Source organism: Silene latifolia, chromosome Y (assembly GCF_048544455.1).
Source record: "Silene latifolia isolate original U9 population chromosome Y, ASM4854445v1, whole genome shotgun sequence".
Lineage (NCBI taxonomy): Eukaryota > Viridiplantae > Streptophyta > Magnoliopsida > Caryophyllales > Caryophyllaceae > Silene > Silene latifolia.
In genome coordinates this window covers 353,936,526-353,960,376 of record NC_133538.1, presented here as the reverse complement: position 1 = coordinate 353,960,376, position 23,851 = coordinate 353,936,526, and the positions used below count along the sequence as shown (strand labels likewise).

Sequence of the window (23,851 nt, the reverse complement as noted above, 5' to 3'; positions counted from 1 at the left end):
TGCCTTTAAGACACCGATTGGTGCATCACCTTATCGGTTAGTCTATGGGAAATCATGTCATTTACCTGTTGAGTTGGAATATAAGGCTTGGTGGGCAATTCGTGAACTTAACTTTGATCCTAAGTTGTGTAGTCAGAACCGTCTTTTGCAGCTAGATGAATTGGAGGAGTTTAGGCTTAACGCCTATGATAGCTCGCGCATTTACAAGGAAAAGACGAAGAGATGGCATGACAAAAGGATTTTACCTCGGGAATTTCATGTCGGGTAGAAGGTGTTGCTGTTTAATGCCCGACTGCGATTATTTCCTGACAAGCTGAAGTCCAGGTGGAGTGGTCCTTATACGGTGACAGCTTGTCACAGCTATTACTAAATTTGGATCCGTTGAGCTAGAAGGTCCCGAGGGAAATCGGTTCAAGGTGAATGGGCATTATGTGAAGCATTATCACGAAGCAAATAAAGCAGACAATCGTGTTGAAGTCTTGTACTTCGACGAGCTTGAAGCGCCAGTTAATTGATGCCAGAAAGGTCGTGCAGGACCTCTTAAATCTGCGCTTTCCGAGAGGCAACCCGGACTGTTTTATTGTATTTTTGTTGAACTTATTTCTTCGCCTTTAGCTTTTTGTTGAACTTTAAACGCTGAACTATGCGTCTTTTGTATTTCCTTTGCTCCTTATTCGTGTTTTGCAGGTGCAGTAACTCGATCGAGTGTTTTTCTACTCGAGCGAGCACTTTTTCTATGATATTCATTCGATCGAGTAACTGCTGTACTTGATCGACAAGCTGCAAATTCACGATCACTCGATCGAGTAATAAACTCATTCGATCGAGCATTTTTGACACCAAACCACTCGATCGAGTTGTTCTATGTCACTCGATCGAGCCATTCCGTCTTCCAGCCGCTAGTTTCTGTCTGTTGGGTTGCTGTGTGACTACCTATGACCTCCCATGTTCATGGTCGGTTTGGGGAGGTCCCTCTTCATGACGTCTAGTAAGTATTCCGACTCCAGTTATCCTTTTCTCCTTAGTTTGCATTTCTTCCCTATTTTTGGTACAATGAGGGCATTGTATGGTTTGGTTTGGGGAGGTATGCATCCATATCTGTGTCTTCATGTTTTCCTGCATTCATGTTTGCACGTTTATTCATTTTTGCATGCATCGTTGTTTTTATTTCAGAAAAATTTCACGTTTATTTTGAGTCGGAACGTTTGAACTTTGACGCTACTTTGAATCCTTACCTCTGCCCTCCATATTCTTAACATATTATTGGCATGATAATGTGCATAATCTACGAGTTTTTGTTTCTCTCTTATCTGAACGAATAGACTTGACTCATTTATTGGCAAGCTACATTACATTCTGAGGTTAGAGCTTTATAAACTGGTGACATTCATGACCGGTTTCATTTAGGATGTGAGTAGTACTCTCTGTAAGGCATGTAACATCAATTTGCATAAGCATGAATCTAGTCTTCTTAATACCTGTATGCATTCGGTCCGTGGATGGTGACACATGTTAGGAGAGGCAGTTCCCTTTATTTCATTCTACCCATGAGCCTCACATAGCCAAATTGCCTTTTTTGTCCTATTAGCTACAGTCTATAATTTTGCCTACCCTAGCCAAGCTAGTGATGAGTAGCCGTATGGAATGCTTTACTGCAGTTTGGTTGTATTTCTAATTTCAAAAGTCGGAGGAAGAATTGAAGGGAATGAAGAGAAAAATGTTGTGAAAAAGAAAAAAAAATAGAAAAAGAATTGAGAAAGAAATATGAAAAGAAAAAAAAAGAGAAAAAATCATATGCGAGGAAAATGAAAATTTGTGTAGATGATTTTTACTCCCATGTGTTATTTATATCCTATGGGAAGTTGACAAGTCCATGGAGTACTGTGAGTTGAGTGCATAGAAATTTGCACCGTTTTATATTGTTATATTGAGTATGAAGTTGGGATGCAGTTCAATATTTGGATCCGTTGTTGCTAGCCAGGCTATTAACTCTACATTTCCAAATTCATCTTAGCCCCTTATTACCCATTACCTCACTTACCCAAATGTAAGTCCTTGGCATGTGTCTTGATCATTAGTTTGGTTGGAATGCATATGTACGGTTCTAGAAGGCTTTATTCATGTAAAGAGAAATACTTTGTACTAAATTCGGGTTGTTGGGTTGGGGTTAGGCCTTAGTCGATCCAACTAGGGCCCTCTTTCAAGCCGACTTAAAGTCAGGCGTGTTAAACTTTAGTAAAATTGTTTCATATTCTAACAAATATAGTTACGCAGGAGTGAATAACACCTATTGAAATTCTACCATGAAAGTTTCGATTGGATAAAAGTAATATAAAGAAGGATAAATTACAAATAACCACATTGTATTTGCGTATTTTTACAAATAACCACCATGTATTTCCGTTTTTACAAATAACCCCCAGACTTTTACGTATACTCCCCAATCACCACCGTATATGTGAACTGATACTCGTTTTTCATATTTTCCGATTCGTTAATGAAAAATTTACGCAGAATAACCATGTTACCCCCACTTACTTACATTCATCAACTTTACCCAAGCATAACATACCCCATATTCAATCATGTTTTCCCCAAATCAATTTATACATACAAACCCGAAATCCCCAAAATCCTCAAAACCCGAGTTGAATATTCAATAAAACCCCAGAATAACCAACAAACCATTTGACATCGTCTTGAATTTACCTCCATAATGGTCGAACATCAAAATGAAAAGGTTCTGACATCCTCAAAATGCTACAAATTAAGTAATTCGAAAATGAAAAGTGAATATGAAAATCAAATGAAATATATTTGCTAATTAATTTACAAGTCAACCTTTACAATAACCTATTAAACTGAGTTGGGGGCAATCATGTAAAATTCAAATGTTGCTGGGAAAAAATCAAGTGGAACAAACTAACGTGTTACAACTTACAAGTCAACCTTTGAAATCAAATGGAAAAAAAATAAGAACTTATTGATATGGGTAATGTTGCTGGGAATTCTCCGTGCTACAGATATGAAAAACTAAGTTTAGGAAAAATACTCCCTCTATTTTTCTATATATGACTGACACACATTTCTCTCTTCAATATCTCTCAAATTATATGATTAAATATAGTTATGTATACTCATATGAAAGAATTTTTCATAAGGAATTTAATGGTATAATTTTTATAATTTTTTACCAAATATATTTTTGTAAATATTAAAGTCAAAGGCTCACCTCGAAAAAGCAAAACGTCATATATTAAAAAATGGAGGGAGTATGTAATTGTCTTGTGTATTATTAGCAATTATCACCCTATTTATACATCAAGGGAGAAGGCCGATACAAAGAATCTACTCAGCTAAATACAATGGATTTGCTAATACAATGAATTGGTAAATACACTGAACCGAATATGATGAATTCAGCTGATGGGGTTGCTACTGCCACTCAGCCGGGGTCTGACGGGAGGGCTAATAGGGGCTCCATTGATGGTGAGGGCGTGGGATGTGCCACTAATGATCAGACGGGTTCATCCACTCCTCATACTACTGAATTGGGTCGTGGAAAACGGACCAAACGATCACCTCCATATTTGAATGACTATGTTCTCAAGACCACCACCACCACCACTAACGCCCAACCCGACTCATCAAGCTCCACATCCTCAGGTACTCCCTATACTATTACTAATTACATTAATTGTAACAAATTTTCTCCTCGTCAAAGACACTTTCTTACAGCTATTACCACGGGTGTTGGACCTCCCAATTTCCGAGTTGCAATTAATGATCCCAATTGCTGCCGGCTATGCAAGATGAGATAACGGCACTGGAAAATAATGAGACTTGGGAACTTACCGATCTTCCACATGGCAGGAAAGCTCTCGGCTGCCGCTGGGTTTACAAAATCAAATATAAATCCGATGGTAGTATTGAGAGGTTTAAAGCTCGGTTGGTTATTTTCGGAAATCATCAAGTTAAAGGCATTGATTATGGTGAGACTTTTGTGCCCGTGGTAAAGATGGTAACCGTTCGGAACTTGCTCGCAGTTTCCGATATTAGAAATTGGGAGCTTCATCAAATGGACGTGCATAAAGCTTTCTTGCACGGTGATTTGTCTGAAGAGGTTTATATGAAGTTGCCCCCGGGTTTCAGTCGAGGTAAAGAAGGTAAGTGTAGATACCTCATTTCTACACCTCCCGCCAACCACGCAGTGATGATTGGGCCACATGTTTGATACACGGAACGATTTATGACAGTCCGTAAGTTCATCGTCAAGCGATAGCTCAAACATTCGAGTCAACCCCTTGGTCGTCATCTATGCACCGATACGGTCGTTTTGACAGTAATTAGAGTTCATTTGGAGTCCGGATAAAAAACCACTTCATTTTCTAAAAACCGTTTAAATGCCGAGTCGGAATATTCCGGAATGTTCTAGAATTCTCTGGATATTTATTCCTATTAAAATTAATATTTTAGGTAAATATCTACCGTAATATTGTGTTTCATAGAATAAGGAATTGTATATCTACCGAAATTCCATAATAAAACGCGGAATTCTTTCTTGCTGAGGAGGAAACCTCCGGGGAAATGACGCAGCAGGTGTTGCGCCTCTTCGAAGGATCGCAGTAGCTGCTGCGCCTCTTCTCCAGCCCTCTTTTCGCCTTTTTCAGAATAATTCCGTGATTTGTTTCCAAATCCGTGTCATTCCTAAATTCTTCCATATGTTTAGTATAAATAGAGGCCTCCGACCTCCACCATATTTGGCACGCGAGTGTTCCGCCCCTTCTCTCTCTCTCTTTGCATTCTAGACTACGTTATTGCCTTTCGACGCCTACGTGCTTGATCAATCGACCATGTAAGCTCAGATCATTCTGAGTCCCAGTCACGTTGCATAGACCGACTAATTTGACCAACTCCACGTTTAATCAATCTACTAAATCCTCTAACGAAGGCACTTTCCACGCATATTCGAGTCGAGCAATCACTAAAACGATAACTTTAGTCAATCTCATTTCGTCAAACATGTAAGTCTGAGGGTGTAATCCTATTTTTATTATTGTACTTTTTTTTGTATCAATTAATGTAGATCTATATCAAAAGCACGTTCGAAAACCGATTTAGAATCCATCTTTTGAAACCGTTTTTACGAAACAGCAGAGGTCAAACGTCGAGAAGAAACGCAGCAGCAGCTGCGCCTCTTCGAAGGATCACAGTCTTGTTGCGCCTCTTCCAGAGGTTGCCCGCTGCTTCTACTATTCTTCTTTTTCCTCGACCTCCTGCAAATTTGTCTTTTTTCTTATTTCTTTCGTTTTTCTTTGTTTTCTTTTTGTTGTGTCAGTATATAAATCATGTTTTAACAATTTCCTTTTTAATTACAATGCTTAATTCGTCCTTAATCCCGAGTAATTCAATACTTGTGGGTTTTCGCCGTTTTAATTCAAATCGATTCTTCGGATTTTGACTTGTTCATGTCGAGGTTCTGTAATCCTAATTTGATACATAAGTTTTCTTCCAAGTCTTATTTGTCCAGTTTCGTCTTAATTTAACCTCAAGTTTCGCCTTTTTGTATTTCCGACACAAGTTCATCGTATAATTATGTAAACTAATGTAATTTCCCGTTTTAATTCGTTTTATGACTTGCTCAGATAAATATAATCGGTTAAAACACTTCAATTCGAGTCTAATATCGATAATTCATCCTAAATCTACCAACAAATGATAACAGTGTTGCGGTTCTGACTTCACACCTAGAACCCAGCTCTAGAACAGACGCATGAAGTGCTGCGCCTCTTCCAGAGGACGCAGCAGATGCTGCGCCTGTTCTGGGTTGATTTCTGTGCCTGAACTCTTTCTCGCTTTGACGAAGCTCCTAATTACGGTTCAAATAAACTATTAATCGTATTATCACCTCTAATCTGACATATTTTCATATTTTTATTACCAATTTTATTTTATTTTTATTATCTTCTTTGAAATCCCGTCTTTGAGCGTGCTTTTGACGTAGATCAATAGAAACCTTGTAAAGCATGTAATTTTAAATATTGTAATTCGTTTATAATTATTACTATGTATGATTTAATTGTATGGCATTCACATATATTGAATCAAACATTTATTTCGACCAAATTGTTTGCTAAAACACGTGTTAACCGACATAGTTTAATTTCACATGCTAGGATTAATCTATGTTTTTTGCATTGCATGAATTAGATCGACGATATATCAAATATGAACAATTTCTCTAATCATTAGTAGAGGCCGCTATCGAGGCAGGCGGGATTAGGTGTTCGAATTAAAGAGCTTCCTAATACGTACCCTCACCCCTTACTCAAAATCTCTGCGAACATCCGTGTTCATTGGCATCACGAGAGTCATTCTAGACATAGAATGCTAAGGGTAACGAGTTCTTAGTGTTCATGTCATTACTTTGTGTCTAAACATGACGCGAAGTATTCGAACGGTTTCCAATTTTTCGACAATAAATTGGTCGCACTCAACAAATATAGGCTTATTCAACCTTTCACCGGTTTCAATACCTCACAAATCGGTAACGGCCCATGACGTGCTTTGGCAAACCAAGGTTCCGTGGGAGAAGTGTCGCCGCCTTGAAACCAACGCACGGGTGCGCGCGGCGCGGGTGGCCCATGTCCACTGTTTGGCGACTCCGCTGGGGATGATACACTTACGTGTTACCCAGGGTGACACTTGAACAAGGTTAGGGAATAGTTTATACAAGACAGTTGTCGATTTTCATTGCTCGACCTTCTTAGATCGTTTCATTTGGTCTTCCTAGGCCCTAAACCAACCCATTCGACCAATCGTCCCGTCCGGACGGTCCAAATTCCTATATGGGCCTAAAGATGGATAGCGATTGACGTCAACCATACTACGGTACATACTCATGTTTGTATCCAGAGCTTTCACTACTCGAGGAAATATACTAAGAACCGCCTTACTCATGTTTAGCACGAACCTCTCCACAGACCAGGGTTTGATTGTTTGGTATGGCAACCCACCTTTCTAAACCAAAACCCTTTAAATGCACTCAGCATACCGTTATAATGCCCATATGTATGTTTGTATCATATACATGGACAACATTTGTAAACAAAACCATGACGAAATTTTGTAAAATAAAATCCATTTTCAAAATATACACATTTTCAAAAATGGCCTAAAACAGCGCAAAATAAGCCGAACATCTGTCCAAATGTCAAGTCAAATTTCGGGCCTCAAACCCATTTCAAAACTCACTTCGAGTCAGCACTCCTACAACTACACTACAATTGTCCAGGACAAACATTTCAAAATTTGTCATTTTCAAATCCACTTGACACAGTGGCACACACCCACTTCACGAGTCGAGTTCTTTTTGAGTAAGTGTGCAAAAATGGTCGATCATGTTTTGATTCGTCGTCGATTTCTTAACCTCATTCCAAAATGGTGGGAACTTGTCAAGGAAGCATTAATGATGAACCCGAACAACCCTTAAATGGTAATGATCAAATCTTAGCTGCACTCCTTCGTCTCTAGACAAGCCAAGACCAAACTTATGCTCGCCTCAACGCTATCGAAGGCCGTATTGTCGCTATAGAAGCTAGACTTCCTTCTACAGAGGGTCTCATTCCCGACGCGCTCATTCACGATAAGTCTCCACCCTTTGAACAACCAGAAGTCAATCTTCCACCAGGTTCTACTAAAGCTGAAAAGCGACTCCAGCATTTGGAGGAGCAACTAATGTACCTTAAGGGGGATGACATCTATAGGGAAAACAGTCGCAAATATGAGGCAGTAAATGCTCAACTGCCAACTAACTTCAACATGACTGACATCCCGAAGTTTAAGGGGCATGAAAACCCTTTGAACCATATTCGTGCATTCAAAGATTATATGTCTATCAGAGGCATTAAGCCAAAGATGTTCTTAAAGATCTTTCCTTCATCTCTTGATACTATTCCTAAGCAATAGTTCTACTCCTTGGATCACAAAAAAACTTCTACTTGGGATAATGCTACAATTGAGTTCACCAAACAGTACGCAGATAATGCTGAAATTCAAGTCAATATGCGCACTCTAGAGGTTCTTACCCAAAATGAGAAAGAAGGTTTCACCGACTTCCTAAGTAGGTGGAGAAAGACTAGCACGTAACTCGTCGAACGCCCAGACGAAGCTACGCTTGTTTAAAAGTTCGTGGACAACTTAAGGCCAATCTATATGAACCATCTAAGGTACCAAAACATAAAGTCTTTTAAAGACGTAACTGTGTTAGGAACAAGAATTGAAGACGACATCCGTAAAGGGCTCTTGTCCAAAACGGTAGGTCGCGGATATCAAGGCACAACGAGTCGTTCTTATGGCTCCACTAGCAAGACCGATGATTTTAACCTTGTCGAATCGTCCACTTAGAAGAATAACCCACAGAGGAAGTTCACCAACGTTGGTGACTCATACTCCAATGCTCTAAAAAGGATTGAAACAAGGCAAAATCCAACCCATAGGACCTACACCTGACCCAGAGAAGAAGTCTAAGTTCTGGGATGAGAATGCCTACTGCGAGTACCATAGAGGCAAAGGGCATGATACAAATAATTGCTTCAAATTGAAACATGTCATTCAGGATATGATTGAAGATGGGCTCTTGCCTATACCTCCTGCAAGCAAGCCTAGAAATACTCAGACTCCTCTTGGAATTCTGATGATCACAGATGAGGAATCCACCTTGGATTGTTCACACCTCATTTCTCCAGCTGAAGATGAGGTCAATGCACTAGAACAGGTTGTTAGCCTTCTATTTAGAGAGGATTGATTCGTCAAGGCAGCGCAGGATGAGATCATTACCATGATACTTCAAGACGACCATTTCAACATTACAACACTGATCACTGACACCAGCTCAAAACAGTAGAAAGGATGGAGAAAGTCGATCAAGTGGACCAACAATCAAGGAAAACTCTTCAAGGTCACTACTGGAGAAAGAGAGATGTTCAAAGGAGAACCCGAAGACGATGAATTCGAGTTAGAGTCGGAATCAGAGTCAGAGTTGGAATCTAAGTCTAGAAAAGTCTCTAGAGAGTCTCCTCCCATCGTCACTCCCCACCCTTTTGTTTCTCCTAGCATAGTATCGCTTAGTAACAGTAGCCCGGGGAATATCTCAGCAACTGTCCCTTTACCGCCACTGACTACTGCGCAGATGGCTTCTTTGTTTCAGCTATTTTCAAACTTTAATATGAATAAATCTGATTCTCCTTACTCCTTGTATTATTCTGAATGCAATTCTGTTTATGATGATTATGAGGATGATCCTGACCCAGACTCAATCGAATTACCTCCCTATATAATTAAATAAATACTAGAAGAGGGGGAAGGGTCACCAGTTATAGAAAACACCGAACCTATCAACGTAGGAACGAAATTAGAACCCCAAGAACTTAGGATAGGGACGACTCTAAACCCAATTGAAAGGGCAAATTTCATCGACATCCTACATGAGTTCAAAGACGTCTTTGCTTGGTCTTACAAGGACATGCCAGGGATCGATAGGGATATTGCAGAACATCGCATTCCAATTAAGCCAGGTTTCAAACCTGTGAAACAGAAGCTTCGTTGGATGAGGACAGAGTGGGCTCTTAAGATTAAAGGAGAAGTCGACAAGCAATTCAAATCCAGATTCATCAAAGTTTTCGAGTTTGCAGACTGGGTGGCTAATATAGTTCCCGTACCCAAAAAGAATGGGCGAATCCGGGTTTGTGTTGATTTCAGAGACATGAACAAAGCGAGCTCTAAAGATGGCTTTCCTCTACCACACATCGATATATTGGTAGATAATACAGCAGATCACGTGTTGTTATCCTTCATGGATGGGTATGCAGGGTATAACCAAATCAAAATGGCCATAGAAGATATGCACAAGACAGCCTTCGTCACTCAGTGGGGCACATACTGTTGTACTGTTATGCCATTCGGGCTAATCAATGCTGGGGCTATGTACCAATGCACTGCGACTACTTTGCTGCATGTGATGCATAAAGAGGTGGAGGTTTACGTGGATGATATGATCGTCAAATCTAAGGATAGGAAAGGGCACATCGCTAACCTTCGCAAATTCTTCCTCAGATTGCGCAAGTACAACATGAAGCTCAATCCTCAGAAATGTGCATTCGGAGTAACGTTAGGAGGCTTCTGGGATACGTTGTCAGCCAGAGGGGGATAGAAATCGATCCATCCAAGATCAAGGCCTTAATCGAGATGCCACAACCCCAAACAGAAAAAGAGGTTAGAGGATTCCTGGGCAAAGTGCAGTACATAAGTCGATTCATATCGAAACTCACTATGATCTGCGAACCTATCTTCTAAAAGCTCAAGAAAACGGACCATACCGTGTGGGACGAAGACTGTCAAAAGGCATTTGAAAGGATAAAGGAGATATTGGCCAAGCCACCAGTGCTAATGCCGCCCCAACAAGATCAGCCTCTTGGTTTATATCTCACGGTTACCGAAACAACCATGGGGGCTATGCTCGCACAGAATTTTGTAAAAGAGGAAAGAGCTATCTACTACCTTAGTAAGAAGTTCTTGGAGTATAAAAGTAAGTACACACCTCTCGAGAAGACATGCCTCGCTTTTATCTGGGCAACAAAGAAGCTACGCCATTACATGCTTAGCTACTCGGTAAAAGTGTATTCTAAAATGGATCCAGTCAAATACCTCTTCGAGAAACCCGTCCTCAATGGACGCTTGGCAAGATGGACCTTAATGCTCTCAGAGTTCGATCTCAAATACGTACCTTTGAAAGTCATAAAGGGACGCGCCGTGGGGCTACTGGGACTACTCCTTTCTATTTGATGATATCGCACGACAGTTAGGACGCCCACTGGGGCTACTCCTTTCTATTTGACTTATGGCATGAAAGTTGTGCAACCAGTAGAGCTAGAGATCCCATCCCTACGCATCTTACTCGAAAGTCAAATTCCAGAAGCTGAATGGGAGATAGGTATGATGAACTCGTCCTCTTGGACGAACGGAGACTACGCGCATTACATAATGTGCAGACATATCAGGCGCGTATCAAACGAGCCTTTAATAAACGGGTCAAACCCAGAAATATCAAGGAAGGGGATTTAGTACTCAATTCAGTCAGAGCTCTCTTACCTGTCGATCCACGGGAAAAATTTAAACCTAACTTGGCAGGACCATTTTTGGTCAAGTCCATACTTTCAGGGGGTGCGGTTAAGATCACAGACCTCGACGAGAATGAGTTTTCTAATCCGACTAACCCAGACCAATTGAAACGGTACTACCCTTAGAATAGGATAAAATGTGCCTCACGTGACACACGTGCCGCTTTGCGACACGAAATAAAAACGGCCCCTGGCCAGCTAAAAAGCTTATGACATCTCGCTCTTACGTTTTGACATTTTGACATTCTCATATCATCAAATAATTTGAATTGCATTTCCTTAGAAGTAAGTGAAGCACACGCTTATTTTTCTAAGTTCATTACAAGCTCTTGCTTCGAACATTTATTCTTTTACAATTTCTCGAACTACGTACAGGGTTTGATTTCATTTTTTCTAATGAATACGTAGGCAATCCTTTACAGGATACAACCCATCATTTCAAGATGTAAATAGAAGGACATTTGCATGTTGCATTTGAAATTCGACAAGAATAAATAAAGAAAATTTATAAAAGTTTCTTAAATATTAAATCATTTATTCATTATTCCTTAAATTTTAGTAATACGCCAAATACATATAAATTTAAAAAAAAATGCTGAAAATTAAAATGCCAGGCTATGATTCTAAAAACCCCGCCATTTATTACAACTCAAATAATAAATTATACTATAAAAATGACTAAGGCTACTCTTCCATTTCCCCTTGCCTTTGTCGCCTTTGTCAAACTTCTTGTCTCGACCACGAGCGGGATGCTCTTGCGTTATTTCCGACCTAATCACTAATGGTCGTTCTCGCGGTCTAGCTTTCCCATTTCGATCCACCACCATCTTTTCGGCAGGAGCATTCTTTGGTTTCTTCGATGGGCGGACGACCCGATATCCGGCCTCTTCTTCCTCCTCAGTTAAATACTTTTGGTTCTCCTTCGCCACTTCACAGATCTTATAGTCTATGGGCTCGTGCTACCTTAGCTTTTCACGCTCCTCCGGAGTACTAGCTTTCCTCCACTGCAGATATGAGTAAGATACCCATAACGAGCCAACTGAAATGGGCATGAACCACATATTCCTTTGGGCCCAGCGAATTGCCCACTCTCGACAAGACTCCGAAGTATGCGCCAAGGCAGTTTGAGGGACGGTATCTAGCTTCAAGATTTTCTGTCTTAGGCCCACTTGCCTCATCAATCTCTTCGGAAAATTATAGACCACGAATTCCAAGCCAAGAACGCAAATTAACCATGTCGGATCCAAAGACGATACTCCAGTCACTAATATAAGATGCCACCATGGCACTATCCACCTAATCAAGGGCCCACCTTCACTCTTCAATTTATTTTCCCAATAATTGCATACTCGAGTGAAGTCCACCATGTATAGCCTCGTTCTCATCGCAATTGATCCGGAGCGATATCTTGTCACGTCAACTGGGGGCTCTATCAACCGCAGCCATTCCATCAGCCAGATCTTCAAAAAAGGGGACGGGATTTAATGTCCAAAACCGGTCGGAAAAAAGAAAAAAAAAAAGAACACAAACGGCCGAATAAGAAAACGGGTTTTTACCTATAAAATGATAGGACACCCAAGATAAGGATGCACGCGGTTCGCCTTCCTATTGTCTAATCCTAGAATGGTCTCCCCTAGAACTAAGCACGCTGGACTCCTGCGCAGTTCCATTTGCTCCACTATGCCTAAGAATCGAAGGTCACCCCTCATTTTCTTGTCCACATGCCCTCGCAGGACGAAGCAATGAAGAAGGCAAAATCCATAAGCTCTACGCCTCGCCACATAAGAGATATTAGGGTCCTCCCTATTTATAAATCGATCGACAAATTCAAACATACGGACACCTTTTGAGGTCACAACACGGTCTACCTCAGCCTTGGTCAATCCAAGCAAATCCCTGAATTTATTTTTATAGCCTGGAGAGCTAGGGGGTATAGCCGGAACACTTTCTGCATCCCATCCTCTAATCGCAGCAATTTCTTCAGGAAAGGGACAAATTTCGCCTCCCGGAAAGGCAAATACATGAAAATTCGGGTCCCAATATTCAAGACAAGCATCCAAAAAGGGGCTAATTACCTTCACCAGTTTTAAACTTTGATTGATCTTAAGTTAAAAGCACCCATGTCGTGTTTCTCAACATTCGTAAATTCATTCGTCCACTCCTTAATACGATTTTCAAAGGCGTCCATATTTTTTAGGAATATTTGAGAAGATATATGAGGTTTTATGTAATAGACGAAGTCGAGGAAGGGAGAATTGTGAGAATAGAAACTCAGCCGAGGTCTCTATTTATACTATTAAATGTTTCCTAATTTCTGTCGAGAATTGACTAGCTGGAGAGAAGACGCAGCAGCTGCTGCGCCTTTTCGAAGGATCGCAGCTCCTGTTGCGCCTCTTTCCCAGGCTCTTTTCCTCGTTTGACAGCCGTGGGATCTTTCCTAATATGTTTTAGTTAAAGTTTCATATTTCTATAGGGACTTAATTCGGTAATTTCGATTAATTATCAAATTTATGTTTCCTAATCTTTTACGGGTTCGTTTTTCGAGGCAAAATTGACATTTTCGCCAAATACGCACACTTACTCGTTTTTATTTTCTTTTTTTTCGTGGAATCATTTCACTCTCTCTTTTCAAAAATGTTTATAACACACTTAGACATTTCTTTTTTTTAGGGGGTAGCCCTCTCTACCGTCCGGTCGCGTCATTTTGTTCATTTTCGGGCCCTTTTTTTCATTCTTTTCTTTTTTCGCTCCAATTTAGGCCATTTTAATTTTCTATGTGAATTCTTTTTGCTATATGTTTTGCTTGTGATTTCCTACGTGAATTTCGGCAGCATGACGGCGCAAACCGTCACATGCCAAACCTGTTTTTTTTTTCAAAGCTAACCTGCAGATACAACAAACACCCAGCAGCAAAGGCACGCAGGCCATCATCTATACAACCAAAATGCAAAAATATCCATCAAAATACGGGCTCCTGCCCAAAATGACATCCAAAATGTACAAATGTACAAACACAAGTCAGCAAACTAGTCCTGATGACCCCTCAACTCAGCTACTGTCGCCTCAAGGGTAGCGATCTCAGTATCTCTGGCCTCGAGCTCTCTCAGCAAGCGGGGCGTCTCCTCCTGAGATTGCGCCATCTCACGCTCTAGGTCGCACTACCTCTACACAGAAAAATGGGGTGATACTTTACTTCGCTTCACTTCACAAAATTGCAGATAATAATAAAGACAGGCACAGAAGGTTCATACCTGCCGCCCCGAGCCACCTGTAAGGGCCTCAATGGCTGTAGTTCGCAGCCGGTTGGCCATCCTCCACAGCTCCACATGCCTGGACGGTGCCACCATCATTCAAATACAGAGAAGGTTCAAGCAAATGCATTCCTATGTAATAAAGCATAAAATACTAAAAACAACCAAAGCTTGGGGCTTGCCCTCCTCACAACATGCTGCCACTCGTCCAAGCCAGCGTCAGTCACCGCCTCGTTGAAAGAATGGTTCCCGAGAGCACCGTCATACCCGCCGAGTCAGTGTACTCCAACGTCTCTGGAAAAGCTGGGGGCTCGACGCCTGCCACCTCGATCTCCTACAAAACTCAAATGGTTCATTATTTTATAATCATTTATCAAGATTTATCAAAGACTAGTAAACGGTAAATATGGTTACCACGATCGGCCAGTACGCTAGCCTCTGGTGAACAAACCCAGCGTACTCCTCACCAGGGAGAAGGAGGGCGTCACCGCTCACGCCAGCCAGGTCAGCCGCCTTCTCAGCCTCTGAAGGCTCCCTAAACATCGTCTGTGGAGGGTCGATGGGAACCGTAAAGGCGTCATGAGAGCACTAACGAGTCAAACGCTCACCCAAGTACCACACAAGCCCCTTGGGCGTCGTCAGCAGCAGCCTACTCGAACTCTGGGGACGGAGAACCTCAGCCACGAAGGCTGGAGCCCCAGAATAGCTCTCCCAAGGCCGGGGCACCCACTAAAGTAAGGAAACGAAGGGTCATTCCTATGATCATCTCTAAATAAGGGAAAAACAAAGTGAAGATCAAAGACACTTACGCTGTCTAACCCCAGGGCATTCACGCCCCTCCGACAAATATCGTAAGAAGACCACTGGCTCTTCTGACGGCACACTACCCAGTCCCTCATGACATGGTACGCTCTCGGTACGTCCGCCGCCCTCGTGGGCGCGAAGCCAGGGAAGTAAGAGTACACCCACGCCTGCAGGCAAAATAATAATGATTACAAATCATTTTCTAAAAAATGATCTTTCATATTTTCAAGAAAGGTTCATACCTCCAAGAGAAGTCCAGGACCGACAGTGACAGGAGAAGTCCCCTTCTCCATCAGCTACGGACAAACCATGGCCCTCATGTAGCCTAGGCTACTCAAGTTAGAAATAATCGGAAGAAGTTTCGTCGATAGCCTCTCCCCCTTATCTCCAAGGTAAATTGAAGACAAGAACCACCACAACCAAAAACGGGCCCTCTGCTCGGCCGTACAAGGTGGTGGAGACACCATGCATCCATCCATCCTCACTCTCACCGGAACCCTGCCTCCAAAGTAGTCCCTGACGTAGGTACTCAGCACCAAACCAGGATACTTGGCCGCACCCGTAGCCAGGTTCCAGCCAACCAGACTCCTCGCCTCGGCCGAGTCTACTCTCATAGCCACCGACGGCCACACCAACGGCTCCTCTCCACACGGAAGAGCCGAGATCATGCCGTAGTCCTCTAAGGTGACCCCGATCTCTCCAAAAGGCATATGTAAAGTCGGGGTCATGTCCCAGAACCGATCAAGAAAAGCTCGAATCAGGCCGAGGTTAGCCCAAATATTCCTCTCCTTGATCTCCCTCCAGCCTTGTACCAAGGCACCAAACGCTCCCCGCTCGATGATAGCCTTCTTCTCCTCCGACAGCTTCTCGAAGGCATCCATCATCATCATATAACCAGAGACAGACCTCATATTCCCAGCCTCCTGCGTCAATTCAAAAGAAAGCTTTCTTAAGCATAAAGTGTGTAAGAAACAAATAAGTAAAGGAATGACAAGCTGAAGGCTTACCATGCTCGTCGCCGTCCTATACGACAGGTGGCTCTCTGCCGCCCAAATGAGATGTCTACAATCCCATTTCTCGGCCCACTCAGGCGCTCCTGCATGCTGATGGCCGCCTCGTCCCACATTGGACCTCCGTGGGGCCTCCTCCTCTATATCTTCCTCCATCTCCTGGGTCGCTCCCATAGTGGTAGAAGGATCAAATTCAGTGTCCATGGGGTCTCCCCCCGACGTAGAAGGAATATCCTCTGCAAAACCGAAGTAAACAAAGCAATGTCAAGCATTTTCAAGCATTTTCAAGCGTTTCAAGCATTAAAAAAAGGCCTTCCTAGCCATCTTTGGCCAGATTTTCAAAGCCCGACCACACATGTGGTAGGTTAAGTCAAGACGAGTCTAAGTTCAAGCCTAGTTGCGGGTTTGAGTCGAAAATTCGGCAGCATTTTGCTACAATAGCAATTATGCCATACAAAAGTGTCCCAAAGGAGTTGTCACAAATTGAAAATCCGGCATGAGAGCAAGTTTACCCATTACTCAAGGGTTCCAAAACATCAAGTTTCATCAAAAATGGACTAGCATAGGGCCATTTTCGAAGGATTTTACGGTTTAGCAGGAAACTGTCACATTTCGCACTCAAATCCTTAATACTTGATGAAAATTCGAAAGGGATACATGGTTGTGTTCCTAAAATGATCAATTACTCATTTATAATGTCAATTTCATGAGACAAATTCAATTGAGATGAAAGCCCCAAATTTTCGAGTAAATAGGTATATAAACCCTAGTTTTTCGACCAAAAATTAAAGCTCAAATGCAAAATAAAGCAAGTACAAGATACATACCTCGATTAGTCATGATTTATGGCGAGTTTTGATCAAGTTTTGACGGAATTTGGATGTAATTTGGTTGAGAAATGAAATAGTTTGTGTTTTGAAATGAAAACGAACACGGCTTAAAGTCGAGTTTTACCCAGACAGGGGTGGGCTCGAGAGAAGATGCAACACTTGCTGCGCCTCTTCCAAGGGTTGCAGCTTTTGCTGCACCTTTTCCCCAGCGAATTTCCAGCCAGATTTGTTGAAATTTGTTATGAGTTCGTTATTTGTTCCCCAACATATGGCTCCTTTTTGGGTGTTCTCTTCGTCCGAATCGGCGTTTTCTCTTCAGCAGACTACAGGCAACCATGATATTTTGGTTCCCCGTTGAGAATTCATGATCACTAAATACAGTTCATGAGCTTCTCCTTTTTATCGAAATTTCGCTTGCGACGACCCGAGCGGATTTTCTCCTCAACGGTGCAAAGGACGCGCCATTGTCAATCAAACACCTTTATTTTCCTCAGTGATGCTAAGGGCGTGTCATTGTCGATCTATTATTTTTTCCTCAACGGTGCCAAGGGCTCGCCGTTGTTGACTCAACATAAGATTCTTCCCCCACGGAGTTTAAGATAAAATTGTCCGGAGAGCATGAGTACCTTCGAATCCTTCACTCAAGGGTGTCTAATCTATGATTTATTCTTATGGCTGGCGAGCTTCCTTACGTAATCTAATGGATATTAAACGACCCCTCCCCGATAGTTAACAGACTCTAAAATGTTCCCGACGACAGGTCCTTGGTTCAGACCCCTTGAGCCACCTCGCGTCGCCATAGTCGTCAGGTTGTAATCTTCGATTGACCTGATGGCTATACTTTGACTTTCGCCTTGTCCAAGCCTCAGTAAAAGTGGGGGCTCTGTACATACCTCATTTCTACACCTCCCACCAACCACCCAGTGATGATTGGGCCGCATGTTTGATACGCGGAATAATTTATGACAGTCTTTAAGTTCATCGTCAAGTGATAGCTCAAAAATTCGAGTCAACCCCTTGGTCATCATCTACGCACCGATACGGTCGTTTTAACAGTAATTAGAGTTCATTTGGAGTCCGGGTCAGAAACCGCTTCATTTTCTAAAAACCGTTTAAATGGCGAGTCGGAATATTCCGGAATGTTCTAGAATTCTGTGGATATTTATTCCTATTGAAATTAATATTTAAGGTAAATATCTACCGTAATATTGTGTTTCATGGAATAAGGAAGTGTATATCTACCGAAATTCCATAATAAAACGCGGAATTCTTTCTTGTTGAGGAGGAAACCTACGGGAAAATGACGCAGCAGGTGCTGCGCCTCTTCGAAGGATTGCAGTAGCGGTTGCGCCTCTTCTCTAGCTATCTTTTCGCCTTTTTCAGAATATTTCCGTGATTTGTTTCCAAATCTGTGTCATTCCTAAACTCTTCCATATGTTTAGTATAAATAGAGGCCTTCGGCCTCCATATTTGGTACGCGAGTGTTCCGCCCCTTCTCTCTCTCTTTGCATTCTAGACTACGCTATTGCCTTTCGATGCCTACGTGCTTGATCAATCGACCATGTAAACTCAGATTATTCTGAGTCCCAGTCACATTGCATAGACCGACCAATTTGACTAACTCCACGTTTAATTAACCTAATCAATATACTAAATCCTCTAATGAGGGAACTTTCCACGCATATTCGAGTCGAGCAATCACTAAAACGATAACTTTAGTCAATATTGTTTCGTCAAACATGTAAGTTTGAGGGTGTAAATCCCATTTTTATTATTGTACTTTATTTTGTATCAATTAATGTAGATCTATATCAAAAGCATGTTCGAAAACTGATTTAGAATCCATATTTTGAAACCGTTTTTACGAAACAGCAGAGGTCAGACGTCAAGAAGAAATGCAGCAGCAGCTGCGCCTCTTCCAAAGGTTGCCCACTACTCCTGCTCTTCTTCTTCTTCCTTGACCTCCTGCAAATTTCTGTTTTTTCTTATTTGTTTCGTTATACTTTGTTTTCTTTTTGTTGTGTCAGTATATAAATCATGTTTTAACAATTTTCTTTTAATTACAATGCTTAGTTCGTCCTTAATCCCGAGTAATTCAATACTTGCGGGTTTTCGCCGTTTTAATTCAAATCGATTCTTCGGGTTTCGACTTGTTCATGTCGAGGTTCTGGAATCCTAATTTGATACAAAAGTTTTCTTCCAAGTCTTATTTGTCCAGTTTCGTCTTAATTTAACCTCATGTTTTGCCTTTTTGTATTTCCGACACAAGTTCATTGTATAATCATATAAACCACTGTAATTTCCCGTTTTAATTCGTTTTATGACTTGCTCGGAAAATATAATCAGTTAAAACACTTTAATTCGAGTCTAATATCGATAATTTATCCTAAATCTACCAACGAACGATAACAGTGTTGCGGTTCTGACTTCACAGCCAGAACCCAGCTCTAGAACAGATTCATGAAGTGTTGCGCCTCTTCCAGAGGACGCAGCAGATGCTGCGCCTGTTCTTGGTTGGGTTCTGTCCCTGAATTCTTTCTCGCTTTGACGTAGCTCCTAATTACGGTTCAAATCAAATATTAATCGTATTATCACCTCTAATTTGACATATTTTCATATTTTTATTTCCAATTTTATTTTCTTTTTATTTTCTTCTTTGAAATCCTGTCTTTGAGCGTGCTTTTCACGTAGATCAAATAAAGTTTGTAAAGCTTGTAATTTTAATTATTGTAACTCGTTTATAATTATTACTATGTATGATTTAATTGTATGGCATTCACATGTATTGAATCTAACATTTACTTTGACCAAATTGTTTGCTAAAACATGTGTTAACCGACATAGTTTAATTTCACATGCTAGAATTAATCTATGTTTGTTGCATTGCATGCATTATATCAACGACATATCAAATATGAACACTTTCCCTAATCATTATTAGAGGCCGCTATCGAGGCGGGCGGGATTAGGTGTTCGATTTAAAGAGCTTCCTAATACGTACCCTCACCCCTTACTCAAAATCTTTGTGAACATCCGTGTTCATTAGCATCACGAGAGTCATTCTAGACATATAAATGTTAAGGGTAACAAGTTCTTAGTGTTCATGTCACTACTTTGTGTTTTGACATGACGCGAAGTATTTGAACGGTTTCCAATTTTTCCACAATAAATTGGTGGTGACTCCACAAATGCAGGCTTATTCAACCTTTCACCGGTTTCAATGCCTCACAAATCATTAACAGCCCATGACGTACTTTGGCAAACCAAGGTTCCGTGAGAGAAGTTTCGCCGCCTCGAAACCAACGTGCGGGTGCGCGCGGCGCGGGTGGCCCATGTCTACAATAAGGTGTGTCGTCTACGGAAGTCTTTATATGGGCTTCGTCAGGCGCCGCGTTGTTGGTATTTAAAATTAGGAGCGGCCTTGCGTAAATTTGGCTTTATTCAGTCCCATGCCGATTACTCTCTTTTCAGCTATACCAAGAATGAGGTATGTCTACATGTTTTGGTTTACATCGATGACCTTGTTATTGCTGGGAATAATTAGGAGGACATAAAATTATTTAAAGCCTATCTTGTTACTCAATTTCATATGAAGGATTTGGGCGTCTTGAATTATTTTTTTGGGTATAGAGGTTGCTCATAATTTTGAGGGGATTTACTTGTGTCAACGTAAATATGCGCTTGACATAATATCCGAGTCTGGTCTTTTGGGTGCTAAACCCGCCATTACTCCTATTGAACAACATCATCAGCTTGGGCTTGCGTCGGGTGCTTTACTTGATGATGCCGAGAGATATAGACGTCTTGTGGGGCGTTTAATCTATCTCACGGTTATTTGTCCGGATCTTTCTTATGTCGTTCACATTTTTTCTTAATTTTTGCACCAACCACGAAAGGAGCATATGGATGCAGCTCTTCGAGTGGTCCGTTACCTAAAGGGTAGACCGGGTCAAGGAATTTTGTTATGATACGATAGCTCCCTTACTATTTCCGGATGGTGTGATTCGGATTATGCGAGTTGCCCTTTGACAAGGCAATCGGTTTCGGGATGGATTGTGTTTGTAGGTGACTCTCCCATTTCATGGAAGACAAAGAAACAATAAACGGTGTCCTGTTCTTTTGCTGAGGCCGAATATCGGTGCATGACTGTTGTCTTATGCGAATTGAAATGGTTGGTGGGTTTGTTTAATGGGCTTGTTACTCCTGTTCCTCGTCCCTTGCATGTTTATAGTGACAGCAAGTCAGCTCTTCATCTTGCTCAAAATCCCGTCTTTCACGAACGGACGAAGCATATCGAGGTGGATTGCCATTTTATCCGTGACGCTATTTCTGATGGTTTGATAAAGCCGTTTCATGTGCCTACCCAGTCCTAGCTTGCTGATATCTTTACGAATGTTTTAGCATCGTCTAAATTTGATTTACTACTTCATAAACTGGGATATTTTCATCTACATGCTCCAGTTTGGGGGGGGGGGGGGGTGTTAGGCCAAGTAGGCCTTCAGTATTCCGTTCATTGTATTTACCAATTCATCATATTCCGTTCATTGTATTTACCAATTCATTGTATTAGCAAATCCATTGTATTTGGCTGAGTAGATTCTTTGTATCAGTCTTCTCCCTTGATTTATAAATAGGGAGATAATTGTTCTCGGGCCGTCTGGGTTTATTTGTCGGTGATTGTTCTCGGGGGCAATTTCATATAAACCTTTTCAGACAAATCACCGTGCAAGAAAGCATTATGTACGTCCATTTGATGAAGCTCCCAATTTCTAATAGCGGAAACTGCGAGCAAGGTCTAAACGGTTACCGTCTTTACTACGGGCGCAAAATTCTCACCATAATCAATGCCTTCAACTTGATGATTTCCGAAAATAACCAATCAAGCTTTAAACCTCTCAATACTACCATCGGATTTATATTTGATTTTGTAAACCCAGCGGCAACCGAGAGCTTTCTTGCCATGTAGAAGATCGGTAAGGTCCTAAGTCTCATTATTTTCCAGTGTCGTTATCTCATCTTGCATAGCCCGGCACCAATTGGGATCATTAATTGCAACTCGAAAATTGGGAGGTTCAACAACCGTGGTAATAGCTACAAGAAAGTGTCTATAGCGAGGATAAAATTTGTTACAATTAATATAATTAGTAATAGTATAGGGAGTACCTGAGGATGTGGAGCTTGGTGAGTCGAGTTGGGCGTTAGTGGCGACGGTGGTGGTCTCGAGAACATAGTCATTCAAATAAGAAGGTAATCGTTTGGTCCGTTTTCCACAACCCAATTCAGTAGTATGAGGAGTGGATAAACCCGTCTGATCATTAGTGGCACATCTCACGCCCTCATCATCAATGGAGCCCCTATCAGCCCTCCCGTCAGACCCCGGCTGAGTGGGAGCAGCAACCCCATCAGCTGCCACGGAGGTGGCCCCTACACCATCCCTTGTACACTGTTCTGGCTCCGTGTTAGAGCTGGCAGTAGGGTCCTCGGTATTGAATAAAACTGGCTCGTCGAATGGAGATTCTTGAACCCGAGAGCTACTCTCAATGTTATCAGAATATGGGAAGCTATTCTCAAAAAATTGAACATCCCGAGACACATAAAAATTACCCATTTCAATATCATATACTCTCCATCCCTTCTTGTTATAAAGGTAACCAAGAAAAACACACTTGCGACTCCTTTTGGCAAACTTATGTCCTCGAGTATGTTGATTGTGCACATAAAAAAGACACCCGAAAACCCGCAAATTATCGTAGGAAGGGACAGATCCAAAGAGCAATTCATAAAGTGTTTTATTTTGGAGTAAAGTAGAGGGAGTCCTATTAATTAAATAGGCAGCCGTCAAAACACACACGCCCCAAAAAAATTGTCGGAAGGTTACCTTGAAACATAAGAGCACGTGCCACATTTAAAATGTGACGATAATTGCGTTCAACACGACCATTTTGCTGTGGAGTTCCAACACACGCTTTTTGAAAAAGAATGCCAGTCTTAAAGAAATACTCGACCATATGCTCAAATTACGTACCATTGTCCGATTGAACAATTTTAACCCGTCTAGAAAATTGATTTTCGACCATGGCTAAGAAACTCATAAATATTTTCGTAACTTCAGTTTTATCAATTAACAAATAAACCCAGACGGCCCGAGAACAATCATCGACTAAGGTAAGAAAGTACTTTGCACCACAAGACGATAAAGTAAGATAAGGTCCCCACAAGTCACAATGAATTAAATCGAAAATTGCATAAGCCTTATTATTATTATTCAGAGGAAAACTGTTCCAACTTTGTTTCGCAAAAGAGCAAATATCACAAACATGCTCTAAATCAGCATTTAAATGGCTAATAGGAAGTAATTTGAAGATCTTATTTGATGGATGCCCAAGCCGTTTATGCCACAAATTAAAAATGTCTGTCGTGCTCACCCGATGCACCATCGGTCCTACCACAGCACGTAAATAGTAGAGCCCGGCCCGCAACTCACCGACTCCAATCCTCGTCCCCGTAGAAGGGTCCTGAATGGAACAAGAGTCATTATTAAATTGAAGATTATAACGAGTGGCAGCGCTCAATTGAGACACGGACAGCAAATTACAAGTTAGGCTAGGAACAAATAAAACATTGTGAATAATCAATGAATCGGTCAAGTGAACCATTCCAGCCGTATTAGCAACAACCGAGAGCCCATTGGGCAGGGTCACAGCACGCGGTGAATTCGAGAATGACTCGGTCAGCCATCGTACATCACCCGTGACATGGTGTGATGCCATTGTGTCTAT

General features: G+C 41.5%; 1 pseudogene; it reads right to left on the bottom strand.

Moving 5' to 3' along the window:
* Positions 1-22,680, bottom strand: part of LOC141631650 (pentatricopeptide repeat-containing protein At3g29230-like) — a 53,837-nt pseudogene extending 31,157 nt beyond the window's left edge.
* Positions 22,681-23,851: the final 1,171 nt, after the last annotated feature.